This window comes from Heterodontus francisci, chromosome 31 (assembly GCF_036365525.1).
Source record: "Heterodontus francisci isolate sHetFra1 chromosome 31, sHetFra1.hap1, whole genome shotgun sequence".
Lineage (NCBI taxonomy): Eukaryota > Metazoa > Chordata > Chondrichthyes > Heterodontiformes > Heterodontidae > Heterodontus > Heterodontus francisci.
The window spans coordinates 33,987,168-34,014,119 of record NC_090401.1 but is presented as its reverse complement, the minus strand read 5'-3'; positions in this window follow the sequence as shown (position 1 = coordinate 34,014,119).

The following is a 26,952-nucleotide window of genomic DNA, read 5'->3' as shown; positions in this document are numbered from 1 at the left end:
GATTGAAGGAAGGTCATTGATGAAGCAGCTGAAGATGGTTGGGCCTAGGATACTACCCTGAGGTACTCCTGCAGTGATGTCCTGGAGCTCAGATGATTGACCTCCAACAACCATGGGCGGCACAGTGGTTAGCACCGTAGCCTCACAGCTCCAGTGACCTGGGTTCGATTCTGGGTACTGCCTGTGTGGAGTTTGCAAGTTCTCCCTGTGTCTGTGCGGGTTTTCGCCAGGTGCTCCGGTTTCCTCCCACGGCCAAAGACTTGCAGGTTGGTAGGTAAATTGGCCATTATAAATTGCCCCTAGTATAGGTAGGTGGTAGGGGAATAGAGGTGAGGATGTGGTAGGAATATGGGATTAGTGTAGGATTAGTATAAATGGGTGGTTGATGGTCGGCACAGACTCGGTGGGCCAAAGGGCCTGTTTTAGTGCTGTATCTCTAAAGTTAAAATAAAACCACAACCATCTTCCTTTGCGCGAGGTATGACTCCAGCCAGCAGAGAGTTTTCCCCCCGATTCCCATTGACCTCAGTTTTGCTCGGGCTCCTTGATGCCATACTCGGTCAAATGCTGCCTTGATGTCAAAGGCAGTCACTCTCACCTCACCTCCTGAGTTCAGCTCTTTTGTCCATGTTTGAACCAAGGCTGTAATGAGGTCAGGAGCTGAGTGGCCCTGGCGGAACCCAAACTGAGCATCACCGAGCAGGTTGTTGCTGAGCAAGTGCCGCTTGATGGCACTGTTGATGACACCTTCCATCACTTTACTGATGATTGAGAGTAGGCTAATGGGGCGGTAGTTGGCCGGGTTGGATTTGTCCTGCTTTTTGTGTACAGGACATACCTGGGCAATTTTCCACATTGCAGGGTAGATACCAGTGTTGTAGCTGTACTGGAACAGCTTGGCTAGGAGCGCAGCAAGTTCTGGAGCACAGGTCTTCAGTACTATTGCCGGAATATTGTCAGGGCCCATAGCTTTTGCAGTATCCAGTGCCTTCAGTAGTTTCTTGATATCACGTGGAGTGAGTCGAATTGGCTAAAGTTTGGCATCTGTGATGCTGGGGACTTCAGGAGGAGGCCGAGATGAATCATCAACTCGGCACTTCTGGCTGAAGATTGTTGCAAATGCTTCAGCTTCATCTTTCGCATTGATGTGCTGGGCTCCCCCATCATTGAGGATGGGGATGGGGATATTTGTGGAGCCACCTCCTCCAGTTGTTTAATTGTCCACCACCATTCACGGCTGGATGTGGCAGGACTGCAGAGCTTTAGATCTGATCCGTTGGTTATGGGATCGCTTAGCTCAGTCTATCGCATGCTGCTTACGCAGTTTGGCATGCAAGTAGTCCTGGGTTGTAGCTTCACCAGGTTGACACCTCATTTTGAGGTATGCCTGGTGCTGCTCCTGGCATGCCCTCCTGCACTCTTCATTGAACCAGAGTTGGTCTCCTGGCTTGATGGTAATGGTAGTGGGGGGATATGCCGGGCCATGAGATTACAGATTGTGGTTGAGTACAATTCTGCTGCTGCTGATGGTCCACAGCGACTCATGGATGCCCAGTTTTGCATTGCTAGATCCTGTTTTGATCATTTTTTGCACATGAAGCTTGCGGACACAAAAAACAGTATTATTCCAATCACTGCCCTGACTAAGGTCGGCTAATTCAAGAATTGAACTTGCCACCTTCTCAGCCTATATAACTCTACTATACCACATTGTACAATGCTTATCAGGTTTCAAGAAAGCAAAAAAGTGAAGTGAATTTGTATCAACCATCAGAAACCAAACCATTCAGCTCATATTGCAGACTTATGGAAGAGTAGAAAGGACAGTGCAAAGGGAGGCTGGATCTGTAAGCAGCACTGAAAAGAAATCTCAAGTCTAAGATTTCAACATCAACAATTAAAATAGCACCGGCACCATTTTGCCATCCATGTAGTCAGCGATCAGCTCAAAACTAATTTAACTGATGCAAAGCCACAAACTGAGGTGGACAGCCTGTCTATCCATGCAACAGTCTGTAGGTGACACTAAATTCAATATGTCAGTCATTAAACAGAGTGCTGTTGGGTGTTGATTCAATAATTTTTTGTGTAAATGAAACAGCTGATTTCCACTTTCCCACCTTCAAAATACAGACACATGGACACAGTTGGAATCAGGTTATCAAAATCAAATCCTCTTTGGGAATTGATCACACAAAAGGGTGTTTTTACACTACAGATGTGCTGCTGACTGTAGATATACATATTGGTTGCATTTTGTATTTTGAACAAGCCAAGACTCCAAAAACATGTTGTATTATAGCACCACAAAAATGTAGGTCTGCTATTCTGTCAGGATGCCACTTTCTGCAATGTGAATGCCGGAAGCCAATCCCAAGTATTTGCTCTGAGTCTTCATATTAACAATGGAGCCCAATGCACCCCATGGACGTCACTCACCCAAAACAGAACATAATGTTACCAAAGTAAGAGTGGCTTAAGAGGCTATAACTAATAGCATGGTCACTGTACCAAAAGAGAAAACAAGAGAATCTACATTTACAATAAATGTTACTTCAACTGCAAAGTGCTGGAACCCATTAAATACTTCAGAAACTATGACATTATTTTAATTAAAATTCTGTGCAGCATTGCTGGTTGCACATTGGAATATTGCACATTATGCCACTGAGTAAGACAATCCTGGTTTGATTTCTGGCTCTTCTCAGTTACTAACCTGAATCTTTGCAAAGTGGTTAGGGACTGAGCAGAGGTGGAAGGGCATCACCCTAGTGTATATACATGCAGTTATTAGGGCTGGCCATACCAAAATGTAAACTGCACAGCTCTAGATGCAAGGTGCACACCACCCTCTCAAACCCAGAAAGGGGCAAAGGGCCAGCAAACACTGGGAACAAAACAGGACGTATGCTCTTGATTCGAGGAAAAATGAGAACTTTGTTTTTAATTATTTTCTAAGTTTGCATTTCACATTTGAATTTTTGAACATTTTTAGCCTCCAGAACCTTTCTCTGCACTTCAGAACATTTTTACTCAGAAATAATGCCACTGCTTTAAACCAATACTCATCAGTTTTGCAAAATAAACTCTTAATGGTCTACATCCATTTGTCCCAGCATCTAGGTATTAATCCATTCTAAATGTTACTTTTTTTTTTCCCTAAGATGATAACCAGTAAACTAGATCTTTTGCAGTACAGTAAAATCCATTTGTAATAAAATCTTATTTTACATAACACCTTGTTCAATCAGGAGTCACTGATTAAATGTTGCTGTATGAAAGCTTGATGTCTAAATCTGAACTTCTAAACGTCAGTCCAGACAGACACAATAGTTCAAATTTGAAATTGCTAAATCTTGACAACCCAAAAGAGTAATGGTGGGCTTCTCCACTCAACAAATCTCTTTCTCTGCTATAAACGGACACGGACACACCATGAAAGACGTCTGACCAGTTTAAACCTGGATTTTTTTTTATTTATTTTTTTTAAAATTCATTCACAGGATGTAACAGACACCAGCAAGGCCAGAAATAATTGCCCTTCCATAATTTCCCTTGAGAAGGTGATGGTAAGCTGCCTCTTGACTTGCTGCAGTCCATGTAGTGAAGGTACTCCCACAGTGCTGTTAGGAAGGAAGTTCCAGGATCTTGACCCAGCAACAAGGAAGGAACGGCGATAGATATCTAAGTCAGGATGGCATGTGCCTTGAAGTGGAACTTGCAAGTGGTCGTGGTCTCATGCACCTGCTGCCCTTGTTTTTCTAGGTGGTAGAGGTGCTGTCCAAGAAGCACTGGCGAGTTGCAGCAGTACATTGTATAGATGGTACACACTGCAGCCAGTGCACCTGCAATGGAAAGAGTGAATGTTTAAGATGGTGGATGGGGTGCCAATCAAGCGGGCTGCTTTGTCCTGGATGGTGTCAAGCTTCCCAAGTATTGTTGGAGCTACATTCATCCAGGCAAGTTAAGAGTATTCCATCACACTCCTGACATGTGCCTTACAGATGACGAGGTTTTAGGGAGTCAGAAGGTGAGTCACTCATCACACAATACACAGCCTCGGATCGGTTTGTAGCCACCAATGTGTGTGTGGCTGGTCTATTTAAGTTTTAGATCAATGGTGATCCCCAGGATATTGAAGGCGAGAGACTGGATGGTAATGCCTTTGAATTTCAAGGGAAGGTGGTTAGATTCTCTCGAAGATAGACACTGCCTGGCAGTTGCGTGGCATGAAGGTTACCTGCCACTTATCAGCCAAAGCCCGAATGCTATCCATGGCTTGCAAAATGTGGGCATGGGCTGCTTCATTACCTGGAGGAGTAACGAATGGAACTGAACATTGCAAGCACAGGCAAACACCCCCAATTCTGGCCTTATGATGGAAGGAAGGTCATTGAAAACACAGCTGAAGATGGTGGGGCCTGAGGAACTTTTTTTTTTAGATTAGAGATACAGCACTGAAACAGGCCCTTCGGCCCACCGAGTCTGTGCCGAACATCAACCACCCATTTATACTAATCCTACACTAATCCCATATTCCTACCAGACATCCCCACCTGTCCCTATATATTTCCCTACCACCTACCTATACTAGTGACAATTTATAATGGCCAATTTACCTACCAACCTGCAAGTCTTTTGGCTTGTGGGAGGAAACCAGAGCACCCGGAGGAAACCCACGCAGACACAGGGAGAACCCGGGTCCCTGGAGCTGTGAGGCTGCGGTGCTAACCACTGCGCCACTTGCTGCAAAGTCCTGGCAATGAAATGATTGGCCTCCAACAACCACCTTCTCTTGTGCTAGCTATGACTCCAGCCAGTGGAGATTTCTCCCAAACTTGAATTTTACTAGGGCTCCTTAATAGCACACTTGGTGACACTTGATCGGCCTCGAGAAGGTGATGGTGAGCTACTTTCTGGACCCATTGCACAGGAGCCACTCTCGCATTACCTCTGGAATTCAGCTCTCTTGTACATGTTTGAGATCCAGAGCCCAGTGGTTCCAATGAACACAAACTTGGCATCAGTGAGCAGGCTATTGTTGAGCAAGCACCATTTGACAGCACCGTCAACAACACCTTCCATCACTTTGCTGATAGAGTGGGTTGATGGGCAGTAATTGGCCAGATTGAATTTGTCCTTTTTTTTTTACTAACAGGACATACCTGGGCAATTTTCCACATTGTAGGATAGATGCCAGTGTTGTAGCAGTAGTGGAGCTGCTTGATTGGAGGCATAGATGTTCTGCAGCACAACTCCTCAGAACTGGAGCTGGGATGTTGTTGGGAGCAACAGCCTTTGCTGTATCCAGTGCTCCCAGGGTGTATGCGTCAGTTAGTTGCAAGTGGTGACAAGCTGTGGGGAGATGTGAGAAACACAGTAGGAGGTTACCTTGCCCATGTTTGACCTGATGCCATGAGACTTCATGGGGTCCGCAGTCGATGTTGAGGACTCCCCGGGCAACTCCCTCCCTACTGTATACTACTGTGCTACCACCTCTGGTGGGTCTCTCCTGCCGGTGGGACAGGACATACCCGGGGATGGTGATGGCAGTGTCTGGGACATTGTCTGTCAGGTATGATTCCGTGAGTATGACTACGTCAGGCTGTTGCTTGACTAGTCTGTGGGACAGCTCTCCCAACTTTGGCACAAGCCCCCAGATGTTAGTAAGGAGGACTTTGCAGGGTCGACAGGGCTGGGTTTGCTGTTGTCGTTTCTGGTGCCTAGGTCGATGCCAGGTGGTCCGTCTGGTTTCATTCCTTTTTATTGATTTCGTAGCGGTTAGGTACAACTGAGTGGCTTGCTAGGCCATTTCAGAGGGCATGTAAGAGTTAACCACATTGCTGTGGGTCACATGTAGGCCAGACCAGATAAGGACAGCAGATTTCCTTCCCTAAAAGGACACTAGTGAACCAGATGGGTTTTTACAACAATCGACAATGATTTCATGGCCATCATTAGACTAGCTTTTTATTCCAGATTTATTAAATTCAAATTCCACCTACTGCTGTGGTGGGATTCGAACCCATGTCCCCAGAGAAATACCCTGGGTCTCTGGGTTGCTAGTCCAGTGATAATACCACTACTCCACCATCTACCCTTGGAGTTGCCCTGGGAGTCCTCAACATAGACTCCGGACCCCACGAAATTTCATGGCATCAGGCCAAACATGGGCAAGGTAGCCTCCTACTACCCTCCCTCAGCTGATGAGTAAGTACTTCTCCATGTTGAACAGCACTTGAAGGAAGCACTGAGGGCGGCAAGGGCACCAAGTGTACTCTGGGCGGGGGACTTAAATGTCCATCACGAAGAGTGGCTCGGTAGCACCACTTCTGACCGAGCTGGCCGAGTCCTGAAGGACATAGCTGCTAGACCTGGTCTGCGGCAGGTGGTGGGGGAATCAACAAGAGGGAAAAACATACTTGACCTCGTCCTCACCAATCTGCCTGCCGCAAGTGCATCTGTCCATGACAGAATTGGTAGGAGTGGCCAACGCACAATCCTTGTGGAGACGAAGTCCCGCCTTCACATTGAGGACACCGTCCATCGTTTTGTGTGGCACTATCACCGTGCTAAATGGGATAGATTTCAAATAGATCTAGCAATGCAAAACTGGGCATCCATGAGGCGCTGTGGGCCACCAGCAGCAGCAAAACTGTACTCAACCACAATCTGTAACCTCACGGCCCGGCATATTCCCCACTCTACCATTACCATCAAGCCAGGAGACCAACCCTGGTTCAATGAAGAGTGCAGGAGGGCATGCCAGGAGCAGCACCAGGCATACCTCAATGAGGTGTCAACCTGGTGAAGCTACAGCACAGGACTACTTGTGTGCCAAACTGCGTAAGCAGCATGCAATAGACAGAGCTAAGCAATCCCATAACCAACGGATCAGATTTAAGCTCTACAGTCCTGCCACATCCAGCCGTGAATGGTGGTGGAAAATTAAACAACGAGCTACAGGAGCTGGCTCCACAAATAACCCCATCCTCAATGATGGGGGAGCCCAGCACATCAATGCAAAAGATAAGGCTGAAGCATTTGCAACAATCTTCAGCCAGAAGTGCCGAGTTGATGATCCATCTCGGCCTCCTCCTGAAGTCCCCAGCATCACAGATGCCAGACTTCAGCCAATTCGATTCACTCCGCGTGATATCAAGAAACGACTGAAGGCACTGGATACTGCAAAAGCTATGGGCCCTGACAATATTCCGGCAATAGTACTGAAGACCTGTACTCCAGAACTTGCCGCGCCCCCAGCCAAGTTGTCCCAGTACAGCTACAACACTGGCATCTACCCAGCAATGTGGAAAATTGCCCAGGTATGTCCTGTACACAAAAAGCAGGACAAATCCAACCCGGCCAATTACCGCCCCATCAGCCTACTCTCAATCATCAGTAAAGTGATGGAAGGTGTCATCAACAGTGCCATCAAGCAGCACTTGCTTAGCAACAACCTGCTCAGTGACGCTCAGTTTGCGTTTCGCCAGGGCCACTCAGCTCCTGACCTCATTACAGCCTTGGTTCTAACATGGAAAGAAGAGCTGAACTCAGGAGGTAAAGGGGAGAGTGACTGCCCTTGACATCAAGGCAGCATTTGACAGAGTAGGGCATCAAGGAGCCCTAACAAAACTGAAGTCAATGGAAATCAGGGGGAAAATCCTCTGCTGGCTGGAGTCATACCTAGCACAAAGGAAGATGGTTGTGGTTGTTGGAGGTCAATCATCTGAGCTCCAGGACATTACTGCAGGAGTTCCTCAGGGTAGTGTCCTAGGCCCGACCATCTTCAGCTGCTTCAATGACCTTCCTTCAATCATAAGGTCAGAAGTGGGGATGTTCGCTGATGATTGCACAATGTTCAGCACCATTCGTGACTCCTCAGATACTGAAGCAGTCCGTGCAGAAATGCAGCAAGACCAGGACAATATCCAGACTTGGGCTGATAAGTGGCAAGTAACATTCGCGCCACACAAGTGCCAGGCAATGACCATCTCCAACAAGAGCGGCATAGTGGCGCAGTGGTTAGCACCACAGCCTCACAGCTCCAGCGACCCGGGTTCAATTCTGGGTACTGCCTGTGTGGAGTTTGCAAGTTCTCCGTGTCTGCGTGGGTTTCCTCCGGGTGCTCCGGTTTCCTCCCACATGCCAATGACTTGCAGGTTGATAGGTAAATTGGCCATTATAAATTGCCCCTAGTATAGGTAGGGAAATATATAGGGACAGGTGGGAATATGGAATTAGTGTAGGATTAGTATAAAAATGGGTGGTTGATGGTCAGCACAGACTCGGTGGGCCGAAGGGCCTGTTTCAGTGCTGTATCTCTAGTGAAGAGAGAATATAACCATCTCCCCTTGACATTCAACGGCATTACCATCGCTGAATCCCCCACTATCAAAGTCCTAGGGGCTACCATTGACCAGAAACTGAACTGGAGTAGCCATATAAATACCGTGGCTCCAACAGCAGGTCAGAGGCTTGGAATCCTGAGGTGAGTAACTCACCCCCTGACTCCCCAAAGCCTGTCCACAATCTACAAGGCACAAGTCAGGAGTGTGATGGAATACTCTCCACTTGCCTGGATGGGTGCAGCTCCAACAACACAAAAAGCTCGACACCATCCAAGACAAAGCAGCCCGCTTGTTTGGCATCCCATCTACAAACATTTACTCCCTCCACCACCGACACACAGTGGCAGCAGTGTGTACCATCTACAAGATGCACTGCAGCAATGCACCGAGGCTCCTTAGACAGCACCTTCCAAACCCGCGACCTCTACCAACTAGAAGGGCAAGGGCAGCAAATACACGGGAACACCACCACTTGCAAGTTCCCCTCCAAGTCACACACCATCCTGACTTGGAACTATAATCACCATTCCTTCACTGTCGCTGGGTCAAAATACTGGAACTCCCTTCCTAACAGCACTGTGGGTGTACCTACCCCACATGGACTGCAGCGGTTCAAGAAGGCAGCTCACCACCACCTTCTCAAGGGCAATTACAGATGGGCAATAAATGCTGGCCTGGCCAGTGACGCCTACATCCCATGAATGAATTTAAAAAAAAAGAGGAATGACCCGTTATTGGTTGTATGAACAAGCACCTATACACAAACAGATCTACAGAGCTAAGTATCCCATGGGTCTCAGTTCTCCAGTGCCAATTCAGAGATTATTTGGTAGATTTTATGCATAAAAAGATTTCAGCCAAATCTAACACCCATTTACTAGCAAAAATGTGAAAAATTAAAAGAAAAAAGTATTTCAACTGCTCTTTGGGTCAGACCTTCACTAGTTCCTGACAGAAGACTTTGCAGACAAGCCCTGGATCTGAGAATTATATTTCGCTATAGCAGAACTGAAATTATGCCAAGGTGATATGTTCAACTTGTGCTGCAAAATGGACACATCATATTGCCTATCTAATTTTTTTTTTTAATTTATTCATGGGATGTGCGCACCACTGGTAAGGCCAGCATTTATTGCCCATCCCGTGTCAGCAGTATGTGCCAATTTAATGCAACCAGAGACTTTCTGAAATGGAAATTAATTTGCATCATATTTTTACAATATATCGAATGCTTTTAGATATCAGCTGACAAACATTTCTGTAAAGTGTTAATTCTAAAAGCAGGAACTGCATAGCTTCAATGACGTGATTTGCAACACTTCATGCATGCCATTCATTTCCACCCCAGATACCTGTATCTCAACATAGTTGATAAAATTGGACTGTGGTGCTTTGCAATCTAAAATTTCAGACAATATGTAATGGCTTGATGATGTATTTAGACAATAAGATGGCAAAATGCACTATAAGCAGACTTGGGAGTTTTATCTTTGGTTCTGCTTTGTGTATTCATAAACGGAAGACAGAAAAAGCAACAAACAAAAACAATGCACAGTTGTGGTTTTTCCTGAGCCTATGTATTATTTACTGCACTAGGACCAAATATGGGTACACATTTATTTTCACCATGAAAATTGTAATAAGCCAACTTTACAATTAATGGTAATAAAGAATTAACTTGCGATTTCAGAGATTAAAAAAAACACAATGCTCAGTCAAGGGATATGAAACCAAGGGGGATAAAAGATGATATGACATAGAGCAGCCATGATTTAACTGAATGGCAGAACAGGCTCGAGGGGCTGAATGGCCTACTCCAATTCCTGTCACAAACTGAAAAAAAAATCAAGCGAAAGTCTTCACATTCGAATCCAAAATTGTACAATTATATAAACACACTTATTTTAATCAGATGGTAAGCACTTGTATATCTATACAGCTTTAAAGATTTATTTTAAACAATTCAAAGAGCATTTAAAATATTTTTTAAAACAACTTCAAGTTTTGACAGAAGGCATTACTACTAAATATTACTCTTTGCAACATGATGCAGGTATGAAAACGCAAGTACTTCAAATGCACTTTGTGGTTTAGAACTAGTTATATTAAACACAATTATCTTCTAGTTTTAGTAGAATCACAATTCAAAATCAAATTCTGCGCCATCACAAACTAGCCCCAGAAATCGTGCACTCCGCTTGCAACAAGATCCAATAGGTTGACATTGCTATTCAAAGCAACCTCTGTTTACCCCGAAAAGCAATCCCAAGCCCCCTCGCTAATGCGCAGGCGTTGTTAGAGTGGCTCAGTCCGAACAGCTCAAGTTAAAGTGTGCTTATGATTCCTGAACAGAGCATTGCATGAAGGTACAGGAATACTGCATTAGTGTAACGGTTTTAAATTGACCTTTAAAACACATCTCTGCAGATACATGCCTTTTATGATAGGTATTATGTGCAGTTGGGTCTCTCTTCAGGAACGAATGTTAAATTATAAATGTTGCAAACGAGCAGCTGCTGTGTCTTTAAATCCAATTGTATGCCTAAATGGCATTATAAAAGGGATCAGGAATAACCTCACAATGTACTTTTAATGTCGCAGGAATCACCAAATCTTCCTACAGAAGTACAGCAGAATCGAAGTTGGAGCGCAGGAAAATCACAGGAGCAACATGGGAGGTATTTATCTGCGGGTTCTGGCATTTAAAAATATCTCAACTGGAAGCAAATTAATCCAATTTCGTTCTGGAAATAGAATAGTGCCATGCACAAATTTAGCTGACAGATTTATTACATCACCAGGATAAGAACATTCTCAGCAATCTCACTTGCCCACAAACATCCTCTTCCTATTGTTCGTAAAAGTCTGAACTTGTAATGCAGACGCCTCCCTAGGCGAGTCTGTCACACCTTGCCTTTCTCAGACCGGCCGGATGATTAAAAAAAACACAGGTTATAGGTTTACAGTAAGATTATTCGAATTAAAACGTTATCTACAAATCTAACCGTTCATCTGGTGAGTACTTTGTCCAACCATTGCAGTACAACTTAAAAAACTAAAATGGAAATTTGCTGATATCAAATTTATAAAGACAAAGATTCATTGCTCTTCCTGTAAAATCTTTATACTAATCTGCTTTTCAGACAAAAAGCATCAGGATTATGAAAAGATATTAGTAAATATCAAACAGTAAAATAATAGATTTTATTTTGAAATACAAAGTGTACAAACGAATACGATAAACAAAACCCGCTGAACAAACAGCAAGATGAAATGCGTCCTAGTGTGAAAATGAAAACACCAGGAACCGTAACATGCATAAGAAAAAGGGCGTGAGGAATTATACCCAAACAAAACTGAGAATCAATGCCCTACAGGACTTGACAGTATATTTCTCCTTCGCATTTCTGTTTTCAACTTGGAGAACATTTAAACAATAAATACTGGATTTGTGTCACTTACAGCAAAAAAAAACCCATCGGCGATTAACACCTCGGACCAGACACAAGAAAAAGGGAAGGGTGAAAAATGAAAAATAAAAGGAAATGTGCAATAATGGCAAATAACATCCCAGCACTGTTTCGAGTCTGAACATTCAAAGGTAAATTCCCATTTCTTGCCTGCCTCTAAACGTCTTGAGCGGATGCCGGGTGGCAGGAGAGGAGCTGGTTTCCCCTCAAGAAGTGGTTATTATGAGAGTTATTCATTACCTTTGTATCTCTCCAGAACGTCCTCGTAGGCCTGCATATACTCCTTCTCCTCGGCGAAGGTGTTCGGTATCTGACCCGGCACATAGCCGGCCATGGTGGCAGCGTTGCGGCCGCAATTCTCGCCGCCGCCCCAGCACCCAGAGACCGAGTACGATCGGCCGCTTTCTCCCAGTCCTCTCCTCGCCGCTCACAACACGGAGCTCCTGGGCTCGCTGCAGCAGACTCCGAGTGAGGTTACCCCGGGATGAGCCTCCGCCAAATGTCTCTCCGCCCCGCCAATTCCCTGCTCCTTTATTTTTTTTTTGCTGATGAATGGCTTACTCTTGCGGGCGAACCGTTTGGCAGCGCCGCCCGGAGTCTGACTCACTTTCGCACACAGGCCAACCACATTCCCCAGGAGTTTGTGTGACTGAGGGGAGCCAGAGCGCCGCCTCTGGGCTCCTGCCGACCCGCTCCTCCCGGCTCCTGCTTCCCGAGGCAGCGCCTCCCCGCGGCTGCGCACAGCACCGGCCTCGCGTGACCAACGGCCAACTCGCCGTCAGGGAGGTGGGGGGGTGGAACAGCTTCTCCAATCACAACAGTATTAAGTGAGATTATGGGGAGATCAACCCGTCACATCGCTGCCAGGTGAGATTATGAGGTGATCAAGTAATTACACCAGTGCCATGTGAGACAATGAGATCAATCATAGGAACATAGGAGCAGGAGTAAGCCATTCAGCCCATCGAGCCATTCAATATGATCATCTGCTTAAATTCCTTTATCCCACACTATCCTCATATCCCCTAATGCCATTTGTATTTAGAAATCTGTCAATCTCTGCTTTAAACTACTCAATGACTGAGCTTCCACAGCCCTCTGGGGTAGAGAATTCCAAAGATTCCTTTGAGTAAAGAAATTTCTCCTCATCTCTGTCCTAAGTGACTTCCCCCTTATTTTGTAATTATGTCCCCTGGTTCTAGACTCCCCAACCAGGGGAAACATCTTAGCTGTATCTACCCTGTCTATCCCTAATGTATTTTGTAGGTTTTAATGAAATCACCTCTCATTCTTCGAAACTCTAGAGAATACAGGCCCAGTTTCCCCAATCTCTCTTCATAAGACAGTCCCACCATCCCAAGAACAAATCTGGTGCACTCTATGGCATTAATATCCTTCCTAAGGTAAGGGGACCAAAACTGCACACAGAACTCCAAGTGCAGTCTAACCAAGGTTCTATACAATTGAAGCAAGACTTTACTACTCCTGGACTCAAATCCTCTTGTGATAAAGGCTAACATACCATTAGCCTTCCTAATTGCTTGCTGCACCTGCTTGTTAGCTTTCAGTGACTTAATGACAAGGACACCCAGGTCCCTTTGTACATCTACACTTTCTAATCTCTTACCATTTAAGAAATACACTGCACATCTATTCCTCACATTTTCCATATTATATTCCATCTGCCACATTCTTGCCCACTCACTAAGTCTGTCCAAATCCCCTTGAAGCCGCTTTGCGTCTTCCTTACAACACACATTCCCATGATTTGGATGTGGGGACCAAATGTAGTTTTGTGTCATCCGCGAACTTGGAAGTACTGCATTTGGTCCTCACATCCAAATCATTGATATATATTGTGAACAGCACTGATCCCTGTGGTACCTGACTAGTCACAGCCTGCCAACGTAAGAATGATCCGTTTATTCCTACTCTCTGCTTTCTGACTGTTAACCAATCCTTGATCCATGCCAGTATATAACCTCCGATCTCATGTACTTTAATTTTTGCTAACCAACCTCCTGTGGGGGACTTTATCAAAAGCCTTCTGAAAATCCAAGTATACCACATCCACCAACTTCCCTTTATCAATTCTGTTAGTAACATCCTCAAAAAACTCCAACAGGTTCATCAACCATGATTTCCCATTCATAAATCCATGTTGCCTATGCCCAATCAGATCATTATTATCCAAGTGTCCATTTATCATATCCTTTTGAATAGATTCTAGCAATTTCCCAATGACTGATGTAAGGCTAACAGGTCTGTAATTCCCTGTTTTCTCTCTCCCTCCCTTCTTAAATGTGGGCTAACTTTTGCGACCTTCCATTCTATAGAATTTTGGAAGATGATCACCAATGCATCCATTATCTCCATAGCTACCTTTTTCAACACTCTGGGATGTAGAATATCAGGTCCTGGGGATTTATCAACCTTCAGCCCCATTAATTTCTCCAATACAACCTTCTTACTAATACTAATTTCCTTCAATTCCTCATTCCCCCTAATCCCTTGGATCTCTAATTCTGGGAGATTTCTTGTACCTTCCTCAGTGAAGACATACACAAAGTAATCATTTAGCTTCTCTGCCATTTCTCTATTCCCCATTATAAGTTCTACTGACTCTGCCTGTAATGGAAACACATTTGTCTTAGCCAATCGTTTCCTTTTTACGTACCTGTAGAATCTTTTACAGTCCGTTTTTATATTTCTTGCTAGCTTACATTCATATTTTATTCTCCCTTTCATTATCAGTTTCTTCATACTCCTTTGCTGTATTCTAAAGTCCTCCCAATCCTCAGGTATACTGCTATTTCTGGCAACTTTATAGGCCTTTTCTTTCAATCTTATACAATCCTTAACTTCCTTTGTTATCCACGGTTGACTGCCTTTACTTTTGGGGGCTTTGTGCCTTGAAGGAATGTATAGTTGCTGTAAACTATGTAATATTATAAAGACTATCCATTGCCTATGTACTGTCATACCTTTTAATGTATTTTTTCAATCCACCTCAGCCATTTTGCCCCTCATACCTTCATAATTTCCTTTTAATATTTAACACCCTAGCTTCAGATTGAACTGCCTCACTTTCAAACATAATGTGAAATTCTATCATATTATGGTCACTCATCCCTAAAGGTTCTTTTACAACAAGATTATTAGTTTAACCCTTTCTCATTACATAAAACTAGATCTAAAATAGCCTGTTCTCTAGTCGGTTCCTCAACATACTGCTCTAGAAAACCATCCCTAACAGATTCCAGAAACTCGTCCTCCATAGCATTAGTGCTCGTTAGGTTTACCCTGTCTATATGCAGATTGAAGTCACTCATGATTACTGTATTACCCATGCCATATGCTGCTCTAATCTCCTGAATAATACCATGCCCACACTACCATTATTGTTTGGTGGCCTATAAACAATTCCTACCAATGTTTGCTGCCCCTTGCTGTTTCTTAGCTCCACCCAAACAGATTCCACATTTTGATCTTACGATCTGAGATCCTCCCATTCTAATGTACTGATCCCTTCCCTTATTATCAGCACAACACCACCTCCTTTTCCTTTTTGCCTGTCCTTCCTAAATGTCGAATATCCTTGAATATTCAGTTCCCAGTCTAGGACACACTGTAGCCACGTTTCTATTATGGTAATTAGATCATACCATTTACTTCTATTTGGGCCTTTAAGTCATCTACCTTGTTGCGAATGCTGTGTGCATTCAGGTAGAGTGCCCTTAACCTTGTCTTCTTGACATTATTCTGCATTTTAAGCCTAGTTGATACTCGCCTTTGTTTCACCTGCCTTCTAATGTCACTTGCTACTTTACTACCTCCTGTTACCAGCTTTACTTCCTTCCAATTTGAGTTACCGCTCAGAGTCCCATCCCCCTGACAAGCTAGTTTAAACCCTCCCCAACAGCACTAGCAAATCTCCCTGCGAGGATATCAGTTCCGGTCCTGTTAAGGTGTAGCCGGTCCATCTCGTACAGGTCCCACGTGCCTCAGAACCGATCCCAATGCCTCAGCAATCTGATGCCCTCCCTCCTACACTAATTCTGCAGCCACGTGTTCAATCAATCAATCCTCCTATTCTTATGCTCACTAGCACGTGGCACTGGGAGTAGTCCTGAGATTACTGCTTTGGAGGTCCTGCTTTTTAATTTCCATCCTAACTCCCTAAAATCTGCTTTTAGAACCTCGTCCCTCTTCCTATCTATATCATTGATACCAATGTGGACCACGACTCTGGCTGTTCACCCTCCCCCAGAAGGATATCAGTCATAGAGTTATACAGCACAGAAACAGGCCCTTCAGCCCATCGTGTCTGTGCCGGCCATCAAGCACCTAACAAGTTCCTTCAATATTCTAAAAAGTGTCTTAATATTCATAATGAAGTTCTGATCAGCAATGGTAGAAATAGACAAGGGCATAGAAACAAACAACATGCACAACTCAGAACACACAAGTTGTTAAGTTAAAAATCATCTTCACTTTCCTTTGAGTTTTGATGTTACAGCGATACAGTATTCCTCAGAGGGTTTAAATGCTAAGTTAATTAGTTAATCCTGCAGCCGTTCCGTGACATCTTGGACCCTGGCACCAGGGAGGCAACAGAAGCTGCAGAAGCTTGAGCTCCAGGAGTCACGTTTACTGCCGCAGAAATGCCTGTCTGATCCCTGACTATCCAATCCTCTTCACTATTGCTCTTCCACTCTTCTTCTTCCCTTCCTGTGCAGCTGAGCCACCCATGGTGCCACAGATTTTGCTCTGGATGTACTCCCCTGAGGAACCATTGCTCTCACCAGTATCCAAAATGGAAAACCGATTAGCAAGCAAGATAGACTCAGGGGACTCCTACACTGCCTGCCTGGTTCTCTTAGACTACCTGGCTGTCACCCATTCCTTCTCTGCCTGCATGCTCCTAACCTGCGGTGTGACCACCTCCCTAAACGTGCTATCCACATAGTCCTCTGCCTCACAGATGCACAACGGTGACTCCAGCCACTGCTCGAGTTCCGAAACCCGGAGCTCAAGCTTCTGCAGCTGGTGACACTTCCTGCAGATAATGTTTGTCTAGGACACATGGTGTGTCCATGACTTCCCACATACCACATGATGTACATTGCACTTGGCCAAGCTGACCTGCTATAACGTAACTTTAAAAACTTTTATTACAATGAGAAGTAAAATAACTTACCAGTTACTTACCAATCAGCTTCTTCCCCTGTACCGAAGAGAGAGGCAGCTACTGGAGGCTGAAAAAAGGTAGGAGAAAGAAAAAAAGAAAGGAGCCCCTCCCTCACACACCAAACCTCCACTTCACACTCTGTGCAGTCAAATTTATTTTCTTGTTAATATATGTTCCCCTCCTTCCCAAACTCCCTCAATTACCAAACTCCCTTCTTAACACTCTGTACCCTCCAGCAGTACCTCCCTCAATTACCAAACTCCCTTCTTAATACTCTGTGCCCTCCTGCAGCAGTCAGTGCAGACAAGCAGCACTGAGAGTCCCCTCAATTTATACTCTGAAAACAATGCTCTGCTAGAGCTCTGCTACAGCTCAGAAACCCATTTAAGCTAGCTACCTAATTAACTATCTACAGATACTCTCAGGGTGTTAGTATACCCCTGTAAAAAACTGCAAGAAACGTAACTTACCTCTTAACTGAAACAGGAATTACAATTAATTGCTAGATGTAAACAAAACAAAAACTAGTCTTGAGAGATTAACCTTTAAAATTCACTCACTTACCAAAATCCCTTCTTCACACTCAGTGCAGACAAGCATCACTGTCATGTGAGATTATGGGGAGACCAACCGATCACAACACTGCCAGTTAAGGGTATGAGATCAGCCTATCACATCACTGTCAAGTGAGATTATGGGGCGATCAACCTATCACATCACTGCCAGGTGAGATTATGAGGAGTTCAACTAATCACATCAGTGCCAGGTGAGATTATGAGGTGATCAACCAATCACATCACTACCAGGTGAGATTATGAGATCAGCCAATCACATCATGCCAGGTGAAATTATGGATTGATCATCCCATTCCAACACTGCCAGGTGAGGTTATGGGGAGATCAACCAATCACATCATTGCCAGGTGAGACTGTGGGGAGATCAACAATCACATCACTGGCAACTGAGATTATTGCATAATCAACCAATCATATCAAAGCCAAGTGAAACACCAACCAACCACATCACTGTCAGGTAAAATTGTGAAAAGGCCAACAATCATAAAATTACATAGAATCTGCTGGTGATATTATTGAGGCATACAAAATTCTTAAAGAGCTTGACAGGGTTGATGCAGAAAGGATGTTTCCCCTGGCTGGGGGTCGAGAACCAAGGAACACAGCCTCAGAATAGCAGCTAGACTTTTTAGGACTGAGATGAGGAAAATGGCAATGAGGTAGATGATCAGCATGGTCTAGTTGAATGGCAGAGCAGACTTGAGAGGCCAAATTGCCTACCCCTGCTCCTATTTCCTATGTTCCTATGGCCCTTGTGTAGGAGTACGTGGTGTCTACTGGTATACTTGAGGCCTTCCATGACCAGTGGGCACTGTAGCGACTGGAATTTGCTGTCAACAACAAAAATAATATTCTCATTTAATTTGATAAATTTCCATTGTTTTATTTATAATTTTGGTGTTTTGTGGCCCTTTTAAAGAGATTTTGGTAGATTAATTTTATTTTGATTGATAACACCTAGGGCAACCCAACATCATCTTGATTGGCCGATAAGAGTAGCATGTGATTCTGGAGAGGGAGCAGATAGTGTTCGCTGGTACGTTTGAAGTCATCAGCAACCAGTTGGCTCCACCGGGACTGGAGTGCATAGTGGACAATGATAATAACATTATTTAATTTTATAAGTTTTTTTGCTTTTTAACAGTTTAGTTCTTTATTAGTTATGCCCTCTAAAAAGGAGACATTTTTGTTTGTTTTCTGTTTGATAGCAACCCAATGTTTCCTTATTAGTTCATTTAGAAAAACAGAATCTGCAGCACAGAAACACCATTTGGTCCTACTGGTCTACGTTTATACTCTAATTATCTATTGCCACACTGCCTCCACCCCCAACGCTCTGTTCCTTTCTCCCTCAAGCCACCCTGTAATTACAGCAATGCTAACTGCTTCAACCATTCCATGTGGCAGCAAATTCTACACTGTCACCTCCCTCTGTGTAAAGAAATTCCTCCCAAGTTCTTTATTTGATCTGGTAGTTGGTATCATATTTACACCTCCTAGTTCTAGACTCACCTAACTTGGAAATCGTTTCTCCACATCCACCCCATCAAACCTCCAACAAGTGTTAGTCTTCTCATTTCCAGAGAAAAGAGCTCCAAGCTGGTCAATCTTTCCTGATAGTTGCACCCTCTAAATTTTGGTAATATCCTTATAAATCTTTTCTGCATTTTCCCCAATGCTTCAATATCCTTTTTGTAGTATGGAGACCAGAACTGCACAAAGTACTGCAAGTGCGGTCTAACCAAGGTTCTATATAAATGTAACATTAGCTCCCTGCTTTTGTAATCTATTCATCTTGATATGAAGTGCAATTCTTTGTCTGCACTCTTTATGATCTTATCAACTAGTGTTGCTACTTTGAGTTATTTATCTATATGTATTTCTAGATTTCTTTGTTCCTCCAGCCCATTTAGTTTCATACCTTCTGTCAGGCAAGCCCCCCACCTGCCAAGAATGAGGAAAATTAATTTTGCCACATGAACATTGATGTTAAACTATTGTTAGTGGAGAAAGAACTTGCTTTAAAAAACAATTGGAGCCACTGACTGGAAAGACATTTGCATCGTAACAGACAGTATTGGAACAAGGGATCCAGTCCTTGCTTCCCCAATACACAGAAAAAGTGGTCAGACCAGTTTAGTCCTATGTCCAACTGACTATTGGAGTTTTTTGAATTTGAACTTCCAACAGGGAATTTAAAATCAGAAGGCTGTTAGCTCCTGGACTAAAAAGACTTCTCTCCTGTCTGCTCTCATCTCGCTGTCACCAGCTTTGGAAACCATTGAAGACATATGAACCCCAAGAGAGAAAAGTCTCTTACGGTGAACAAGGTTTAAGAAGAATACTGGGCCCCAACGAAAAGTAAGAGCTGTCTACAATCAAGGACTCTATGGTGAGCTGGAAACACAGAAACAGTAACAAGAAACCCCCTTTAGAGACTGCATCAAACCTTTCCATTTTGTTTTTCTTCTCTTTTCTATCTGTATCTGCATGTGCATATCCCGTGTGCATGCTAGCGTGGGTGAAGCATGTATCCATAGGCATTAACCGAATTAGAATTTAAGTTTAAGGTTTAATTAATTTCACTTTTCTTCTTTAAACCTAAAGAAAACTTGGTGTGCTTATTTCTTTGCCTTATAATCGGAAAGCTGTGAACAAGGATTCACAAAGGGGAAGCTCAAAAAACTTAAATTAAACCCTTTTACAATAAGACCAGGTGAAGACAGTAAAAGACCCCTAGACACGTTTATCACCTGGTCGTAACACATTCCAAAACATGAGTGGCCTTATTCCTGCTGCCAAAATGAACCATTATTGAATTTCATTTGCTATTTATCTGTCCACACTGCAAGCCTGTTTATTCCTTCTTGCATCTTGCTATAGTCCTCCACATTATTAGTTATACTCCAATTTGGTATTATCTGCAAATTTTAATATCACACTTCCAATTTGAATCCAAATTATATGCAAATGCTGATCAACCGTCATTTCAGCATGCATCCTATTTCCCATTTTCTGCTAGTCCAGAACACTGCCTTTAACTTCTATCCTCTGTTTTCTGTTTTGTAGCCATCTTTCAATCCATTCTGCCACCCAATCACTCACTCCACAAGCCTTGATCTCTGCTGTGAGTCTCTTATGTAACACCTTATGAAAGGGTCTCTGAAAGTCAATGTTTACAACATCCACTTCATTGGCCTTATCTACTCTTTCTGTTATTTTTTCAGAGCATTGCACGAGTTTGGTTAAGTATGACCTTCCTTTTTGAAATCCAAGCTGATAAATATAATTGAAAAATTTCCATCGCAAGCTGTTTTGTCCTCTGTTTGGCAAAGATTCTAGTATCTTTCCTACTATTAATGTGAAGCTAACTGGTCAATAGTCCCATATCTTTTCTCTCCAGCAGGGCCCTTACGCTTACAGCAGCAATTGGTGGAGCTCCCAGGTGATGAATACTGAGAGGAGCCGATTCCTTGTGAGTGTGCGTCATAATAAAATTCATGCTTACCATGCACCAGCGCAGATACATGCACTATGCTGGTCCAGTTAAGCAGTTAGTTGGGTTTTCACCTGGTGACTCATAGTTTACAAATGAACAAGAGTAAAGAGAGTTATGTTGTTTAGTAGAATCACAAAATTTATTGCTTTGTATCACTTTTCCATGTTGCCCATTCTTAGTTGGCAAGTGGCAACTCGCCTTTTCAGTTGCTTGTTGATGAAAGAGAAGTAGTGACCACAATATGATAGAATTCTATGTTAAGTTTGAAAGAGATATAGTTTATTCTGAAACTAGGGTCTTAAATCTGAACAAAGAAAACTATGAAGATATGAGGGGCATGTTGGCTGTGGTGGATTGGGAAAATACATTAAAAGATTTGATGGTAGACAGGCAATGGCGAGTATTTAAAGAAGTATTACAACAAATATACATTCCTCTAAGACACAAAAACCCAATGGGAAAGGTGAATCAGCCGTGGCTAACAAAAGAAGTTAAGGATTGCATTAGATCAAAGGAAGTGGCTTATAAGGTCGCCAGAAAAAGTGGTAAGACCGAGGATTGGGAGCAACTTAGAGTCCAACAAAGAAGGACAAAGAAACTGATAAAGAAAGGGAAAAGAGATTATGAATCTAAGCTATCTAGAAACATAAAGGCAGACTGTAAAAGCTTCTTCAGGTATGTGAAAAGGAATTGATTAGCAAGGATGAATGTGGGTCCATTGCAGGCAAAGACAGGAGAGTTTGTGGTGGAGAATGAGGAAATGGCAGAGAGACTAAACAATTACTTTGTGTCTGTCTTCACGGAGGAAGACACAGATTATCTCCCAGAAATACGAGGGAACCGAGGGACTTGTAAAAATGAGGAACTGAAAGTAATTGGTATCAATAAAGAGGTAATACTCGAAAAATTAAATGGATTGAAAGTTGATAAATCCCCTGGACCAGATGAGCTACATCCCAGAGTATTGAAGGAGATGGCTACAGAGATAGTAGATGCATTGGTGGTTATCTTTCAAAATTCTATAGGTTCTGGAAGGGTTCCTGCAGACTGGAAAGTAGCAAGTGTAACCCCACTATTTAAGAAGGGAGCAAGAGAAAAAACAGACAACTACAGACCTGTTAGTTTGACATCAGTAGTAGGGAAAATAGTGGAATCTATTATAATGGATAAGATAACTGGACGCTTGGAAAATAATGATATGATTGGGCAGAGTCAACATGGATTTGTGAAAGAGAAATCATGTTTGACAAACCTGTTGGAGTTTTTTTGAGTATGTTACTTGTAGCTTAGATACAGGAGAACCATGGTAGTTGTGTATTTGGATTTTCAGAGGGCTTTTGATAAGCTCCCACACAGGAGGTTAGTAAGCAAAATTAGAGCACATGGGATTGGGGGTGATATACTACAATGGATTGAGAATTGGTTAACAGACAGAAAGCAAAGAGTAGGAATAAATGGGTCATTCTCAGGATGGCAGGCTGTTACTAGTGGGTTCCACAAGGATCAGTGCTTGAGCCACAGCTGTTTACAATCTATATAAATGACTTGGATAGAGGACCAATTGTAATATTTCCAAATTTGCGGATGACACAAAACTATGAGGGAATATAACTTGTGAGGAGAATGCAAGCAGGCTTCAAGGGGATTTGGACAGGCTAGGTGAATGGGCAAGAACATGGCAGATGGAATATAATGTGAATAAGTGTGAATTAGAATTAGAACATTACAGCGCAGTACAGGCCCTTCGGCCCTCGATGTTGCGCCGACCTGTGAAACCATCTGACCTACACTATTCCATTTTCATCCATGTGTCTATCCAATGTCCACTTAAATGCCCTTAAAGTTGGCGAATCTACTACTGCTGCAGGCAGGGCGTTCCACACCCTTACTACTCTCTGAGTAAAGAAACTACCTCTCACATCTGTCCTGTATCTATCACCCCTCAACTTGAAGCTATGTCCCCTCGTGTTTGCCATCACCATCCGAGGAAAAAGACGCTCACTATCCACCCTATCTAACCCTCTGATTATCTTATATGTCTCTATTAAGTCACCTCTCCTCCTCCTTCTCTCCAACGAAAACAACCTCAAGTCCCTCAGCCTTTCCTCGTAAGACCTTCCCTCCATACCAGGCAACATCCTAGTAAATCTCCTCTGCACCCTTTCCATAGCTTCCACATCCTTCCTATAATGCGGTGACCAGAACTGCACGCAATACTCCAGGTGCGGTCTCACCAGAGTTTTGTACAGCTGCAGCATGACCTCGTGGCTCCGAAACTCGACCCCCCTACTAATAAAAGCTAACACACCATATGCCTTCTTAACAGCCCTATTAACCTGGTTAGCAACCTTCAGGGATTTATGCACCTGGACACCAAGATCTCTCTGTTCATCTACACTACCAAGAATCTTCCCATTAGCCCAGTACTCTGCATTCCTGTTACTCCTTCCAAAGTGAATCACCTCACACTTTTCCGCATTAAACTCCATTTGCCATCTCTCAGCCCAGCTCTGCAGCCTATCTATGTCTCTCTGTACCCTACAACATCCTTCGGCACTATCCACAACTCCACCGATCTTAGTGTCATCTGCAAATTTACTAACCCACCCTTCTACACCCTCTTCCAGGTCATTTATAAAAATGACAAACAGCAGTGGCCCCAAAACAGATCCTTGCGGTACACCACTAGTAACTAAACTCCCGGATGAACATTTGCCATCAACCACCACCCTCTGTCTTCTTTCAGCTAGCCAATTTCTGATCCAAAGCTCTAAATCACCTTCAACCCCATACTTCCGTATTTTCTGCAATAGCCTACCGTGGGGAACCTTATCAAACGCCTTACTGAAATCGATATACACCACATCCACTGCTTTACCCTCATCCACCTGTTTGGTCACCTTCTCGAAAAACTCAATAAGGTTTGTGAGGCACGACCTACCCGTCACAAAACCGTGCTGACTATCTCTAATGTACTTATTCTTTTCAAGATGATTATAAATCCTGTCTCTTATAACCTTTTCCAACATTTTACCCACAACCGAAGTAAGGCTCACAGGTCTATAATTACCAGGGCTGTCTCTACTCCCCTTCTTGAACAAGGGGACAACATTTGCAATCCTCCAGTCTTCCGGCACTATTCCTGTCGACAATGACGACATAAAGATCAAGGACAAAGGCTCAGCAATCTCCTCCCTAGCTTCCCAGAGAATCCTAGGATAAATCCCATCTGGCCCAGGGGACTTATCTATTTTCACACTTTCCAAAATTGCTAACACCTCCTCCTTGTGAACCTCAATCCCATCTAGCCTCGTAGCCTGAATCTCAGTATTCTCAACAACATTTTCTTTCTCTACTGTAAATACTGACGCAAAATATTCATTTAACACTTCCCCTATCTCCTCTGATTCCACACACAACTTCCCACTACTATCCTTGATTGGCCCTAATCTAACTCTAGTCATCCACTTTGATAGAAAAACAGAAAGGCAGAGTATTTCTTAAATGGTGAGAGATTGGGCAGTGTTAATGTCCAAAGAGACCTGGGTATCCTTGTTCATGAGTCACGAAAAGCTAGTATGCAGGTACAGCAAGTAATTAAGAATGCAAATGGTATGTTGGCCTTCATTGCAAGGGGATTTGAGTACCGGAGTAAAGATGTATTGCTTCAATTGTATAAAGCATTGGTGAGACTGCACCTGGAGTATTGTGTACAGTTTTGATCTCCTTATCTAAGGAAGTGTTGGATCCCATTAGTTGCACAAAGAGAGACGAAGTCCGACTGTAGCTTTAAGAAACTTTATTGCAGTACGAAATGGTTACATCATCAGCAAAGCGAACAACAACAATACCTGGCCTCTCCTGCCTGAGCAGGGGAATCAAGCCTTTCTTATAGTTCTTCATACAAATCAGTGACACCCCCTTTATATTCCCAATTGGTTTACAAACTTTGCAGTTTCTTGGTGTCATGGCCTGATTGGGGTACTGCCTTGTCAATTTGTTGCACCTCCTTACTCTAGCAGTTTCTCATCCCCCTATCTCCTTGGACCGTTAGGCTGATTGCTATACAATAGGCTACTATTAAACAGTCTGCAGCTGTCCTGTTAGTTTCTGCTTGTTAGTCTGCTTCTACTGATAAGCTGTCTGTGCAGCACTGAAGTTACTTTATTATTTCTGATAAGCTGTCTCTGCAGCTCCGAGGTTAGTTTGTTAGTAGTACATAATTGATTATTTATTTCACCTTAAATGTCCCCACTATTCTGTCCCCACAGGAAGGATATACTTGCCATAGAGGGAGTGCAACGGAGTTTCACCAGACTAATCCCTGGGGTGACGGGACTGTCTTATGAGCAGAAACTGGGCCTGTATTCTCTAGAGTTTTGAAGAATGAGAGGTGATCTTATTGAAACTTACAAAATTCTTACAGGGCGTGATGGGGTGGAAGTGGATAGAATGCTTCCCCTGGCTGGTGAGTCTAGAACAAGGCACACAGTCTCAGAATAAGGAGCAGGCCATTTAAAACTGAGATGAGGAGGAATTTCTTTACTCAGAGGGTGGTGAATCTGTGGAATTCTCTACCCCAGGGGCCTGTGGAAGCTCAATCATTGAGCATGTTCAAGACAGAAATCAATAGATTTCTGAATACTAATGACATCAAGGGATATGGGATAGTGGGGAAAAATGGCATAGAGGTAGATGTTCATCCATGACATGTTTAAATGGCAGAGCAGGCTCGACAGGCCAAATGGCCTACTCCTGCTCCTATTTCCTATGATCCTATGATCCGAAAAGACATGAATTGATGGTGAGCAATAGGGGGATGTGCAATGGGTGGATGGTTGGTTACAGAACTGCTTTGTGTCAGTGGAATTGATGTAGTAGTGGAGAGAATGACCATTGGATCTGAATGTCTGAATCGGTTTAGTGGTAGTCACTAACTGAACTGGGCAGCCTGGGAGCAGTGTGAGCAGCTGGTGCTGTGTTAAAATCGCTATCTCCATCCTCCACATTCTCCTTGTCTTCCTGCTCCTTTTCATTGGATTCATCTGCAAAGGATGTATGCTCAGTGCCTTGTTTGTCCTGCAGTTCCATTCCTCACTGTTGTGCAATGTTGTGCAGAGCAGAGTAGACCATAATCATTCTGGAAACCCTTGCTGGTGAGGTACTGAAAGACACCTCCACATCTGTCCAGCCACTTGAAGCCCAACTTGAGCATGCCCATCATTTGGTGATCATATGGCTGTCATTGTATTGCTCTTCGGTTTCAATGGTGGAGTTCCTCGTGGGTGTCATCAGCCAAGTTTGAAAGGGGTATCCCTTGTCTCCTAGAAGCCATCCCTTAAGACTGCTTGCAGGTCCAAAGATATCAGGGAACTGGACTACTGCAGGATGAAAACATCATGGCAGTTCCCCTGGAATCTGGTGCACACCCGCATAAACCTTTTCTTGTTTTACATCAACTGCACATTGACCAAATAATCACAAGTGCAAAAATGGAGGGCAAAGCCAATTAATGTGAGGGGCAAAATGCAACACAGGATGCATGGGGGCATGAAAATGCCAAATGCTCCTCCAAAAAAACTTTACCAAAAATATCCTTTTCCCCCTTTGTGAAGCCTACTTCAGTAGGCCAAGTCCCATGATTCCCCTACAAGGCTCACACTTCAGACAGAGCCTTGCCTGAAGATGTAAAATTCAACATTGGATATATTATCATTGTACTTAAATATTAATAATGAATCTACATTTATCAGTAGCATGGTCTCATTATTTGGCCTTAGCAGAAAATCAAATGACCTGTGAATAGCTCTGGCAAGTTTGAGTGATCAATATTTCAACCGACACCCATAGCACGAGCTGCAACTTC